The sequence below is a fragment of the Misgurnus anguillicaudatus genome, unplaced genomic scaffold (assembly GCF_027580225.2).
Source record: "Misgurnus anguillicaudatus unplaced genomic scaffold, ASM2758022v2 HiC_scaffold_31, whole genome shotgun sequence".
Taxonomy (NCBI): domain Eukaryota; kingdom Metazoa; phylum Chordata; class Actinopteri; order Cypriniformes; family Cobitidae; genus Misgurnus; species Misgurnus anguillicaudatus.
The window spans coordinates 2,539,082-2,552,403 of NW_027395281.1; positions in this window are offsets into that span (position 1 = coordinate 2,539,082).

Genomic DNA, 13,322 nt, shown 5'->3' on the forward strand with positions numbered 1-13,322 from the left:
GAAATATAAGATATATATTCATTGTTACTCATTTCTTTACTCAGATAAGATCTACTGCTGTTGTGGTTTTACTGAAGCTGTGATCCAATTGGTCGTCTCTGTTCTGGTGGGCGTGGCTGCTGTTGGTTTTGTGGTTTATGACATCAGATCCAGAAGAGATGAAGAGAAGAAGAGGATGAGATCAGATAAACCCCACTAAACCTCTTCAGTTCATTTATTATAGTTATCACAAAATATTCAATATTATTTCTTATATGCTCAGGACATTTTATCCCAAGATCAGTCAGGTTTTAGAAAAAAACACAGTACCATCACAGCTGCCATGAAGGTGATAAATGATATCTCTGTTGCTCGTGACAAGAAGCATTGTGAATCACTTTTTATTGATTTGTCAAAAGCTTTTGACACGGTTGATCATGATGTTTTAAGGACTAGGCTTCTTAATTCGGGGTTTTCGGATAATACTGTCTCCTGGTTCTCAAATTATCTTAGTGACAGAACCCAGTGTGTTAAGTATGATGGTGTTCAGTCTGGTATTTTACCAATTCTTAAAGGGGTTCCACAAGGCTCGGTTTTAGGCCCTATTTTATTTACTATTTATATAAATAATCTTAATCGGAATGTGTCTGATGCAAAGTTTCATTTTTATGCAGATGACACAGTCATTTACTGTTGTGCCCCCTCTCTTAAACAAGCCATTGCAAATTTGCAGAATGCCTTTTTAGTGGTCCAAAACACATTGCTCCAGCTGAAACTTGTGCTCAATGCAGAAAAAACCAAATGTATGCTTTTCACGGGCCCCCGGAGTAGACCACTGAATATACCCTCAGTGGTTACTCTTGACGGACGTGAAATACAGATTGTCTCAACCTATAAGTATCTTGGTATTGTGATTGATGATTGCCTATCCTTTAAGCCTCATGTTCACTGTTTAGTGAGAAAGTTGAGGCTAAAATTGGGTTTTTATTTTCGAAACAAACTGTGCTTTTCTTTTAATGCAAAAAAACGGCTAGTGGCATCCACTTTTTTATCTGTGTTGGACTATGGGGACATATTATATATGCATTCATCTGTTCAATGCCTTCATATGATTGACACAGCCTATCATGCATCGTTAAGATTTATTACTAATTGTAAAGCTCACACCCACCACTGTGAGCTGTACTCTCGTGTAGGGTGGCCTGATTTGGCCACACGGAGGCTTTGTCATGGTACACATTCATATACAAGGCTATTCTTGGTATGCTCCCATCCTACTTGTGTTCACTTCTTATGAAAAAAAGTGCTGGTCATTATTCTCTCCGCTCTCAGGCTGTAGTCCTGTTTTCAGTTCCACACGTAAGGACTGAGTTAGGTAAAAAGGCTTTTGTTCACTCTGCTCCTTTTACATGGAATTTGTTGCAGAATAACTTAAAACTCAGTGAATTGATTTCGTTGAGTGCTTTTAAAATAAGAATGAGGTGTCTTGAGTTGAACTCCCTCACATGTCAATGTTTTTAATTGGGAATTCCTTGTAAGTGCATAATTGACTCTCAACTTGTTTTTATTTAATTATTTGTGTTTTTGTGTAATGTTGTGATGTAATTTAGCTGCCTATCTTGGCCAGGTCTCCCTTGAAAAAGAGATTTTTAATCTCAATGGGTTTTTTCTCCTGGTTAAATAAAGGATAATAAATAAATAAATAAAAATTCATTATATATAAACACAATCTTTATTATTTCTTTAAAATACTTCATTTGTTCAGCTTGACTGTTTTCTTATTAAATATTATTGGAAAAATCAAATTTTATTGATCAATTCTTTAAACTACAAGTGTAAACTACATCTGATACATGTGTAAAATGTGTTTTTGTAAAGAAACTTGAGAATAAATTTTATTCTGAAACATCTTTGTATTGACATCCTATAATACTCATGACATTCAGTGTTAGATATCTATACCTTGAGACTTGAGCCTACATTTAAAAATGGTTCGACCCATCAGGTATTTGCTAGAATTGCCAATCGCCAATCCACACAAGGTTTGGGTGTTTGTCAAGGTGTTTTGTGTTGCTACCGTATGGGGTTGTTTTCTGGCCCAGGTCAAATAAGTTCACAATCTCTAGATTTCTGCTACACATCCTCATAGGACAGTGTCCTTTAAAAAAAGTAAAGCTTAATACCTAAAGAGTTCATATTAGTACCCAGAGGCGGTCTTACCATAGAGGCATAGGTAGGCGGCCGCCTGGGGCCCCCCACCAGCGGTCAAATTAGGGGGGCCCCAAACCAACCTAATAAATAGCCTACATAAATAAATAAAACCCTTATTATCATGAACACTTCAAAAGCATTGTAAATTGTATTAATATTCTTAAGAAATACGTTGAAACTTTGAAATAGTAGTTAAAATGTCCAGTTCATGTTCTGTCACTAAACACTTAGGCTACACCCCCTTCTTTCACAATGAAATGGACTAGTCCATAACGGGCGTGCTGCGGCGCGAAAGATAAACACAAGTGACACGGGGACTGGGAAAGTACACGAACAGAGACTTAAAGACAAATATAAACGCGAAAATGGGGCTTTGGTAAGTCAACCGGCTAGTAATAGCCCTACATTGATAACAATTATTTTGTGGTGAAGTAAATAATGTTACTACAGAAAAAAAACTAATGTAACCCTACAGGGCTCCAGACTGCGAGTAAATAGTCGCATTTTGCGAGTATTTTCCCTGCCTATGACTATTTTTTATTAAATGTCGCACTGGCTGGACTGTGAAATTTAAATACAATTATATTAATATAATGCGCAGGCAGTGTTGGGGGTAACGAGTTACAAAGTAACGGATTACAGTAACTATATTACTTTTTTGGGTAACGAAGTAAAGTAACGCATTACACTAATAATATTGGTAACTACACTACTTTACTAGACTATAGGAACGCGCTTTCCTGCGTTACCCAAGCAGTGTTTGCCTGGGTGTAAAGTTCTGTCTGTTTAAGTGGTGCGTGCATGCGTGTCCCTGTACGTGTGCCGTTGCCATAGAGATTGATTTGACGTAGCTGCTGGTGCAAAGGGGAGCGGGAAATGAAGACGAAGGGTTTCAGCCACTGGGGCGATTCACATTACTTTCAGCGTATTGCTCGAAAGGACAAAAATATTCGTGTGAAATGCACACTATGCCCACACGACAAGTGTCTTTCAACTGCTGACAACGCGATGAGCAACCTGTCTGAGCATTTGTAAGCCCAGCATGGCAATACAACACTTGTGGCGAAAGATCCTGATTAACTTACCGGTCAGGGATCGAGAGGTCCGAACCCGAAGACGGAATTAGGTAAGTTAATGAACCTCAATCGAGTCAGACCCAGAGCATAATTCTTTTAAAGAAAATTATTTGAACGTAACCCGAACACCAATGTCGCGTGCGCCCAATTTATAGAAAAAAGCCAGGAGTCAGGACCGCTGTTTTCTTCATAATCTTACTTCCAAATCTAATCCTATAAACTTTTCGGTGTTTGATGAATCGCTGTTACCACCCTGCCAGACTGTCTTAAATAGAGAAATAAGTTAATTCCTTGATTTGCGTTGTTGATTCATTTATAAATAATTTCCCCAAGGGTTTAGTTTATGCGCAAAAAGCATTAAAATGAATAGAACGTGATGATTACGTCTTTCTTTGGTGAAAAAATAATAAAATAAATAAGCCTATATTAAATGTGTTTCACTTAAATAATTAGCAAATTAACAAAACGAATTCAAAAGTAGCCTATAGCCTAAATGAGTTTATTTTTTGTGTGACGTGCTCCCAAACCGATGCAGCACAAAACACTTTTTACCTATTTAAAATAGCACAATGTTTTGTTATTATTGCGAGTGTTACTTTACATAAATAAATGTACACATTACAGTTTTGAATGTTGTTTTACTTTTATTTGTATGACCATAATTTAAGGTAATTTAAGGTAATGCAAAATGCAAGCTCCTCACGCGTTTCATGCCATCACCCGCGTGGGTTTACACAGGGCAGCGAGAAAGAGACATTAAACTTTAAACATTTAACATTCTACTTGAGTTTTTTTGGACATTCCTTTGGAATCACTGCAATCATATCATCAATTTATAAGGTAATAATAAATATAAGCGCAGCGCTTATGACTGTTCAAACACTGCTGTCCGCTCAGCTGTCAATCTGCCGACCCTCACAAAGTTTCACATTAAATGATAATATATTTGAACAGTCATGGTCCTGTGCTTATTTCTGTCAATGTTCTGCATGAAGATCTTTAAAGGTTTCTACTTACATCACGATTTGCGGTGCGGCCGGTCGCAAACTTTATGTAAAACGGTATGAAATAAATTGATGCTGATGTCGGATAACGGGTCAACTGTTATTTTAATCTCGCGGATGCGGGTTATCAAACAGGACTGTGCATGACTCGTATAAGGAAAATGGAATGACAACATGAAAATTATAAAATAGCCTAACTTGCGGTGTTAAAGGGACAGTTCACCCAAAAATAAAAAAATTCTGTCATCATTAACTTTCCCTCATTTTGTTACAAACCTGTATAAATTTCTTTGTTCTGATAAACACGAAGCAACATATTTTGAGAAATGTTAATAACCAAACCAAGCATGAGCCCCATTCACTTCTATAGTAGGAAAAAATAATACTATTGAAGTGAATGGGGCTCATGAATGGTTTGGTTACAAACATTCCTCAAAATATTTTCATTCATGTTCACCAGAACAAAGACATTTATACAGGTTTGTAACAACATGAGAGTGAGTACATTATACAGAATTTTAATTTTTGGGCGAACTATAAATCCGATGGGGTCAAAAATTAGGGTGCACCTAACTTTTGTGCTGGTGCACCAGTGCAACCAGTGCAAAAAGTTAGTCTAGAGCCCTGGCCGGTCATTTAAAGTAGTCACTCATCATCAGCCGACCCCGCCTAAACCATGTCCATGTATCTATGTGGTAAATTAAGAAAAAGGAAAGTAAAGTAATAAGTAGTGAAGTTACTTTTCAAATGCAGTAACTAGTAAAGTAATCTCATTACAATTTCAAGAAGTAACTAGTAACTAGTAACTAATTACATTTTTTGAGTAACTACCCCAACACTGTGCGCAGGCGATTACGTCTGCGACGCATTCAGTCACTCTTCCTGTTGTTGCCCGCTCCCCCGCCTTTCTATCAGCTCAGGTGCATATCACCTCTCTAAACCCGTCTCTTTTGTCCACTTTCGACCGCTTCTGCCCTGATTGTTTTGAGGGGTGGTCTATGGAGACTGCGGGCGAGAGCCTCTGCTTTCGTTTTCGGGAGAAATGACGGGTTTAAAATAATGCGAACTAATATTATGTGATGTCAGAGTCCGGTGTTGTAATTAACGATGCTGCTGCACAGTGTAAGTCAGAAAAAACGTAATACATTGTGCTCAGTACACTGTTAACCCTGATATTGTCTTTACTTAAACAATCAAATAAACATCACTTAATATTTTCTGTTTTGAAGCCAAAGCTTAAAAAAGTTTAGTTGATTTAACTTTTAAGCTTACAAAATCCATTAAACTAAAACATTCAAGTAGAATGAACTTAAAATTATTAGTTCATGTTGTGAGGAATACCCATAATCCTTTGCGCCTGAATACTTTGATTATTTTCTGCTTTTTCACAGAATAAAAACTGATAAGAACTTTCACTACTTAAATATTTGTTAATAAAATGTCATATAGGTTTAAGCTCTTATATTATTGATGTTGTTTTGTTGTAAATTATAATTTTGTAAACTCACCGTTTAGGTGATCAGTGTTTCCGTACATGAACCCTGTTCAGAACACTTTATTGTATTTTTCTTCACAGTACTGACAATGCATGTCAAAAACACAGTTTTGTGTTTCTGTGGAGAATCACGTTTATTCAATGACTGACTTAAAATCAGTCATCAATTCTGTGTTATAATACCATTTATAACATCAAAAGTAATATAAAGTGATAAAAACTAAAGTTATATGCAAGGGGGTTTCCGCACTAATTTCTAGTAATGTAAACTAATCTGGGTTAAGAGTGCAGGAATATTGGAAGAAGTCTATTCAACTTAAAATTGTTGTTAGAACAGTTTATATGTTTAAGTAATCACTACTTAAAGTTTTTAAGTAATCATTACTTAAAGTTTTTAGGGCAACAAGTTTGCTTAATTTTTTTAAGTATATTCAACTTATCCGGGCTTACAGTGTACCTTAGATTACAAGTCCTGGCCAAATGATATATTCAGAGTGCATGGAGACATTTTGTAGTGATTACAGCACAAGAATGTGATTTCTTTACTCAAGTCTGTGTTAAAGTAACCTAAAGCTTTTACAACAAAGTAATAAAAAGTTGATTGTAAGTTTAATGGTTTACAGTAAGGCAAATATATGTTAAAATAATAAGTATGGTAAAGTAAAAAAAAATTAATGTATATAAAGAATACAATTATTTGTATTTGTAATTAATTTGTTAATGCATTAAACTTGTTTGGACTTAGTTTTAGTGTTTATTTTTTGTTTTTATACCACCCAGTGACTCAACAATACACTGTGGTAAAATTCACAACCCTTTTGTTATGTTTGTGAAGAAAACATCAAAGAAAACATATTTTTAATATAAAGTGATTGTAGACTGGATTTTTTTAAACCTTTTATCATAGTCTTGGGTATGTGAAAGATTAGTAACAACATTGGCTTTGATGCATTGCTAGTTTTTGTGCAGCATCAGATTTAAATTATTTCTCCCTCATTTACTGTTCGTGGCTGTTTTTTCCCCATTGACTTATTCTCTATTGGTTTGTGTAGTGCTGCACTTTGTGTGACCTCTGCTTTCCATCTTCATTTTGGAGTAAAAAATACCTTCGCCTAGGGCCCCCAATTTGCTAAATCCGCCACTGTTAGTACCTCAGAGGAATATTTTGTTACCAAATGTAATCTGTACCTAAATGGTAAGTATTAGGACCATTTTAAAGTTACTGCCCCAGTAGAACCATTTTTGACAATTTTTAAGGACAGTGTACAGATACAGATGATGTATTTTAATATATAAACAAAGTTAGATTGTGAACAGTTAGATGTTAGTCAGTTGAGTGTGTTTATAGTTGTAAAGTTAAAGGGTGTTCTGGACTTTGTCATTTTAGGGTTACACGCCAAACTTTCTAACCACTAGGCTCAAACATTAATTTTAAAGAAAGAGGAACATTTTTCTGCTCAAAGCACAATTCATGAGAAACTGAAGCTTACAGAAACCAAAGTGACAAAACGTTGACAGATCTTACTGATATAAATGTGTGAATGTTCCATCTGAAAATTAACTTAAGCATTTTACAACAACAGTCAAACATGGTTAATACTCCTTTTAAATGAAAGTGAAAGTTAAAGTTTAAAGATCCCACAATTAACTCCTGTAAGGAATGTGTAATACAAATATACAAAATATAAAAAGAAAAGATAAAAAGATTCAAAGATATTATGTTTGTTTGTTTGTTTGTTTAACTGAAGTTAGGGGCAATTTGTCATCTTCAGTTTACATAACCTGCATGATTTTTGTCCTATGGGAGGAAACTGGACAACCCAGAGAGCTGAAGTTACAGCTTCAATTTGGTGGCACCAGTCATTGGGTGGTGTAAAAACAAAAAAATAAACTAAGTCAAAACATGTTTAAAGCATGTTTAATTACAACACAAGCACCGACTCTGACATAATATTAGTTTGCATCATTATGTCACAGGGTGACTTTTATAGAGCGGAACCGAAATTGGCGAAACTCGGTTCCGCTCGAAGATGGTTTCCGCCCAGGCCATATTTGACGATGCACTCGCTCACTTCCTGGTTTCCAGGGCAACGCAACCAGGGCTTTACGAGCCACAGGTGAAAGACATTAAGAAGCAAAGTGTGATTGGAGGCTGTGGGAGGATGAATCACTTAAATAGCTATGTGGGAACACAAAGCAAAAAGCGATTGACACGGGGAAAGCTCCTTTGCCAAAGGCAGAGTAAAGACACGCACCTTTTGAAGAGCCGAAGGCTCTGTTGATCCGGGCTGCGCTAGGAAGCACGCGGAAAGAAGACGGAGCCACAGGAGGCGAAAGAAAGGCGGCTGTGGATCTTTTAAAGGAGCACCCCGAAAAGTGCTTGTTGTGTGCTACGTGTACTTGTGGTACGAACTGACTGTTGTGCTGCGTGTTTACTCGACGCGCTACTGGTGGCGGTCCAAACTCTCTTGCTCAGGCTGAGATCGTCCGTTTGGAGGAACATTGGAAACCTTAAAGATTGAGGAACAAACGGAAGTTACTGATATAACGACACATCAAGAGGAAAGTATTGTGAGTTGACGTTGCCTGCTGTGTGGACCAGAGAAAAAGGGCAGTAAGAGACACAACCCCCAGGATTTGTGAGTAACAGTATTGTTGCATACACGCTGCGTATATTAACTTGCCTTTTTAGTGGACACCTCCGTGAGAAGGAGAGCGGCCCTACCCCTAAACACAGCGTGGTGGGTGAGCCGGAGAGTGAGTTTCGTATTGAAGCCAGCCACAGTGACGAAACCACCACGAGACCGCAACATCCATCGCTCATCGGACCTGGGCAAAGTGAACGAAGACGGGCGTCCTTTGTGTGCACTTCAGTGTGGTGGGTGAGTCTTTGTGCTGTGAGAACTTTCACTTTATCGTGGTGCTGTGCATTTTGCTGTGCATTTTGCTGTGTATTGCTGTGTGTGTCTCGTCAGACAAACCCCCGCCTTCGTACATCTTGTCCGGGAGGACGAAGAGGCAGTCGGCCTTAGTGGAACTAATATACTGTATGTGTGAGTGTGTTTCTGGTTCAAAGTGACGGAGTAGTGTCCCGACTCGAGCCTCTGTGCAGACATTCGGGGCTTGTGGGAGAGCGCCGGTGAAGAGCTGGAGACTAGTGGATGTGTGAGTACTACTAGGAACTGTTATTGTGGATACCTTGACCCGTGTATTACCTACCGTTACAGAGAGTGTGGTGTAGGAATCCCGCCCGTCCCGAGGTCCCTACGAAAGGGCGCCCCTGTCCGGTGTGAGATTGCCTGACGGTAACAGGAGAGGGCAGCGCTCGGCCTTGGTGCGACGGTGCGACGTTTACACCCCTCTGTGACCAACGCGCTCGTCGTGAGGTTCCGTCCCCGACGCTACGTGGAAACTTCACACCACACCAGACTCAGTGAGAGGAGACCAAATGCCCTGCTGCCTGTGGAGAGAGAGAGAAAGAGAGTGAACACCAGAGAGAACGAACTGTGTGGAACCTTATACTTACCGTAGGCTGTGTTCAGCGAAGAGGTGAGAGTAAACCAAGTGAAACTAACTGTGTCTTGTGTCCCAGCTGCTGCCTGTGGAGAGAGAGAGAAAGAGAGTGAACACCAGAGAGAGAACGAACTGTGTGGAACCTTATACTTACCGTAGGCTGTATTCAGCGAAGAGGTGAGAGAAAACCAAGTGTAACTAACTGTGTCTTGTGCCCCAGCTGCTGCCTGTGGGGAGAAAGAGTAAGAGAATGAGCGACACGAAAAGAAACGGTGTTGAAATCCAGCCTGCGAAGATAACGTGAGCCTGAGGAGGCCGTTATTTCAAGTTCCCCCTTTCCCCCCTCCCCTATTTATGATTTTAAGTAATTTAAATAAAGTGCATTTTTAATATTATGCTTACCTTGTGTGTCTGGTCATTGGGGTGGCTTTGGGAACCTCCTCGAGGTGGAGAAAGGGGCGTGACCTTATTAACATCTGGGTCCACCCCTACCTGTGACAATTATAAACCCGAAAACGAAAGCAGAGGCTCTCGCCCGCCGTCTCCATAGACCACCCCTCAAAGTAATCAGGGCAGAAGCGGTCGAAAGTGGACAAAAGAGACGGATTTAGAGAGGTGATATATGCACCTGAGCTGTGATAGAAAGACAGGGAAGTGGGTCAGCAACAGGAAGAGTGATTGGATGCATTATATTAATTTAATTATATTTAAATTTCAGTCGCGCCAGTGAGACGTTTAATATAAAATAGTCGAATAGGCAGGGAAAATACTCGCAAAGTGCGACTATTTACTCGCAGTCTGAAGGCCTGTAGGGTTAAATTCATTTTTTTATTTAGTAACGTTATTTACTTCACCACAAAATCATTTTTATCAGTAGGGTTAAATTCATTTTTTTATTTAGTAACGTTATTTACTTCACCACAAAATCATTTTTATCAGTGTAGGCAGTTGACTCACCAAAGCCCAATTTTCACGTTTATATTTGTCTTGATACGTCTCTGTTCATGTACTTTCACAGTCCTCGTGTCACTTTGTGTTTATCTTTCGCGCCGCAGCACGCACCGTTATGGACTAGTCCATTTAATTGTGAAAGAATTCGGGGGTGTATGTGTGTACACTGTAAAAAATTGCTGTTAAAAAACAGCCAAATTTAACAGTATAATTCTGTTTTTTAACAAAAACAGAAGTATACTGTTAAATTCTGCATTCTGTAAAAAATCAGTTCTCAGAATAATGTGAATTTACAGCCCTGAGAGTCCACCGTTTAAGACTGCGTCCCAAATCACACCCTACACCCTCATTCACTATTCCCTACATTAGTTTCCTAATGATCCACCTGAAATCAAGTCAATGAGTTCAGAAACTGAAGCATTAATGATGGACACCTGCTGCTAAAAAAATCACTAAAGAAAACATAAACAAAAAAAGAGAAGACATGAGCAGAAACACTTACAGACACAAAGACTTAGATGAACATCAACTAAAAATAACACAAAACATTAAACATCTCCATATATCACCAGAGGAGAATTAAACATTTACACAAACACCATTACCACCATCTTCACTTATAAACCACTTTGACTTTATTTCTGTTATACATTTACAAAAGTTCTTACTGAGAACAAACATGTGTTTACTAGACTTTACAAGCATTTTCTTTAAAGTCACCATTATGGTGATCACTGTTTTCATTAGTTGGGCTCTTGACTTGGTGTTCAGTCTGGTTGCTGTAACTGTGTCTTTATGATGCATGTTTGTTATGCCAAAGAAAACCAAGAGATGATAGAGTCTCATGAGGTTGGGTGTCTGATTATTGATCAGTAGTTTCTCTCGCCAGCCTTAAGAAGCTTAAACATAACAATTAATAGTACTTAGGGATGTTTATGATCGAGTATTTATTTACATATTTGAATCAGAATCATTACAACTATTATTACAGTAATTTGATATCTTGACAGAATTGTATACATATGGACTTTGGTGAACGTGAAACCCTAGCCCTCAGCTGACACACACAGACATCAAGAATCAGCCTATGATTCTCAACTATGGTGACAAAAGAAAATGGGAAAACAGTTCATCTGCATAATTTATTCATGCTGCAATGCATGCTGGGAGTCATGAATGAGTTTTGTACTATGCTGATACCCAGCATGCATTGCAGCATGAAGCTTTTCATTTGATAGTCACCATTGTTGAGATTCATAGCCTGATTCTTGATGTCTGTGTGTGTAGTTTGCATATGTTTTTTATTTCATTTATTCCCAATGTTTTTAAGATTCCTCTGGCTACCTCAATACTCAGTTTCTGACTACTATAAAGGGTTGCCACCCATCTAACCACTTATGAGCTTCTGTATAAAGTCAGTAAATTACTTTTAACTCATGACACTAACACCATAATGGTCATTAGTCAGTGATAATACTTTACTTATACTTTTTTGCCATATTCAATGTCTTTCAAATCACATTGAAAAGGCCTGAATAAATATAACACCAAAGAGCAAACCCAAGGATCAAGAGTCCTACTAAAGCAACCGCTGATCACGAGAATGGTAACTATTATTTAGGGATCAGACTATTAGACTACAGCTGTCCAAACTCAAAACAACTTGCACTGACATATCTTAAAATACATCAATGCCCTTTGTTTTGCCTGAAAATGCACAGAAGTAATGTTAGGCATGTTTGTTAAAACTAGTTATATTTTCTAATTAAACTATTCCTGGTTTAAGATAATCCCTGTCCAGGAAACCACACCTTATGATTTACTTCTCAGTAAGAGCTAATGTACATTTAAAATAAAATCATACTGGTTTGTAATAAGTGAAGATGGTAATGCTGTTTGTGGAGTTGTTTGATGATCTTCTTGTGAGATCTTAGAAAATCTGAGTAAGTCTGAGTCTCATCTAAGTCTGTAAGTTGAGTTTCTGCTTGTTTTCTCTTTAATTCGGTTCTTGTTCATCTTTCATTCAGTGATTGTGTTTGTTAAAAGCAGCTGTTCATCATTAATCACTTAATCATCACTTCATTATCTCATTAACTTCAACATTGGGTCTGTTTCTTTTACTCTTTGTAGTGTGGACACATTAAGCAGTGTTCTTTGACACCAAGGATTTTGCGATGGGGGTTAAAGGGTTAAATGTGTAAGATATAAAAACACAGAATGCTAATGTTTTTTAACAGTCCGAAGGAGACCGTAAAAAAACAGTATCTTGCTGGCAACCAAGCTTCCAGTTGATTACTGTTATTTAACAGAATGTGCTGTTAGAAACAGAAAACCTAACAGTCAAATTTGCATACAGAAATATGTTAATTTCACACAGACATTAGAGAAAAGTCCTTGTATTTTGTTTTTTAAATCATGTGAACTTAAAAACTGATCAGGGGATTTACACAAGATGATAATGTGAGATACGTCTTAGTGTTTAATGTTCTGTTTTGTTAGGATTTGTCTCAGTTTTTGGGTTACCATTGTGCTGAAGAGTAGTGTGGTTGTTTAGGTCAAGGATGGGCAGTAAATCATTGATGTTATACTGCCTGTTGTTTTATTTTAAAGCAGTAATTGTGTAGTTTACTTGTGATGAACTACATGAGATTTGTGTGAAAGTTTAAATGTTTGGAGTTCAATTTTAGAAGTAATTTTTGTTTTCAGTGGACTCAAATGAATTAAGTTCACAATACTAACACCACCATGTAAATATATCTATTTATAAACTTGAATGGATCCTGCTATTGGTTTCCTAAATGAAATGAGTTGCTTTCAGGGCATTATAACATTAACATACTGTTAAAATAGGGGAGCTGTAAATTAACGGAAGTAGAACTGTATTTAACAGAGGCAGAACCGCTGTAGATAACACAAACAGTCCCATGTTGTTAAAATAACAGTTGACTGCTGTAGGTAACAAAACAGTATCATGCTGTTTTTCCTAATAACAGTATCCCGCTGTAAATTAACAGTGCAATGCTGGCAACCACAGCTTCCAGCATAATACCGTTTTTTTACAGGGAAATTTTTTACAGTGTAGTGACAGATAAA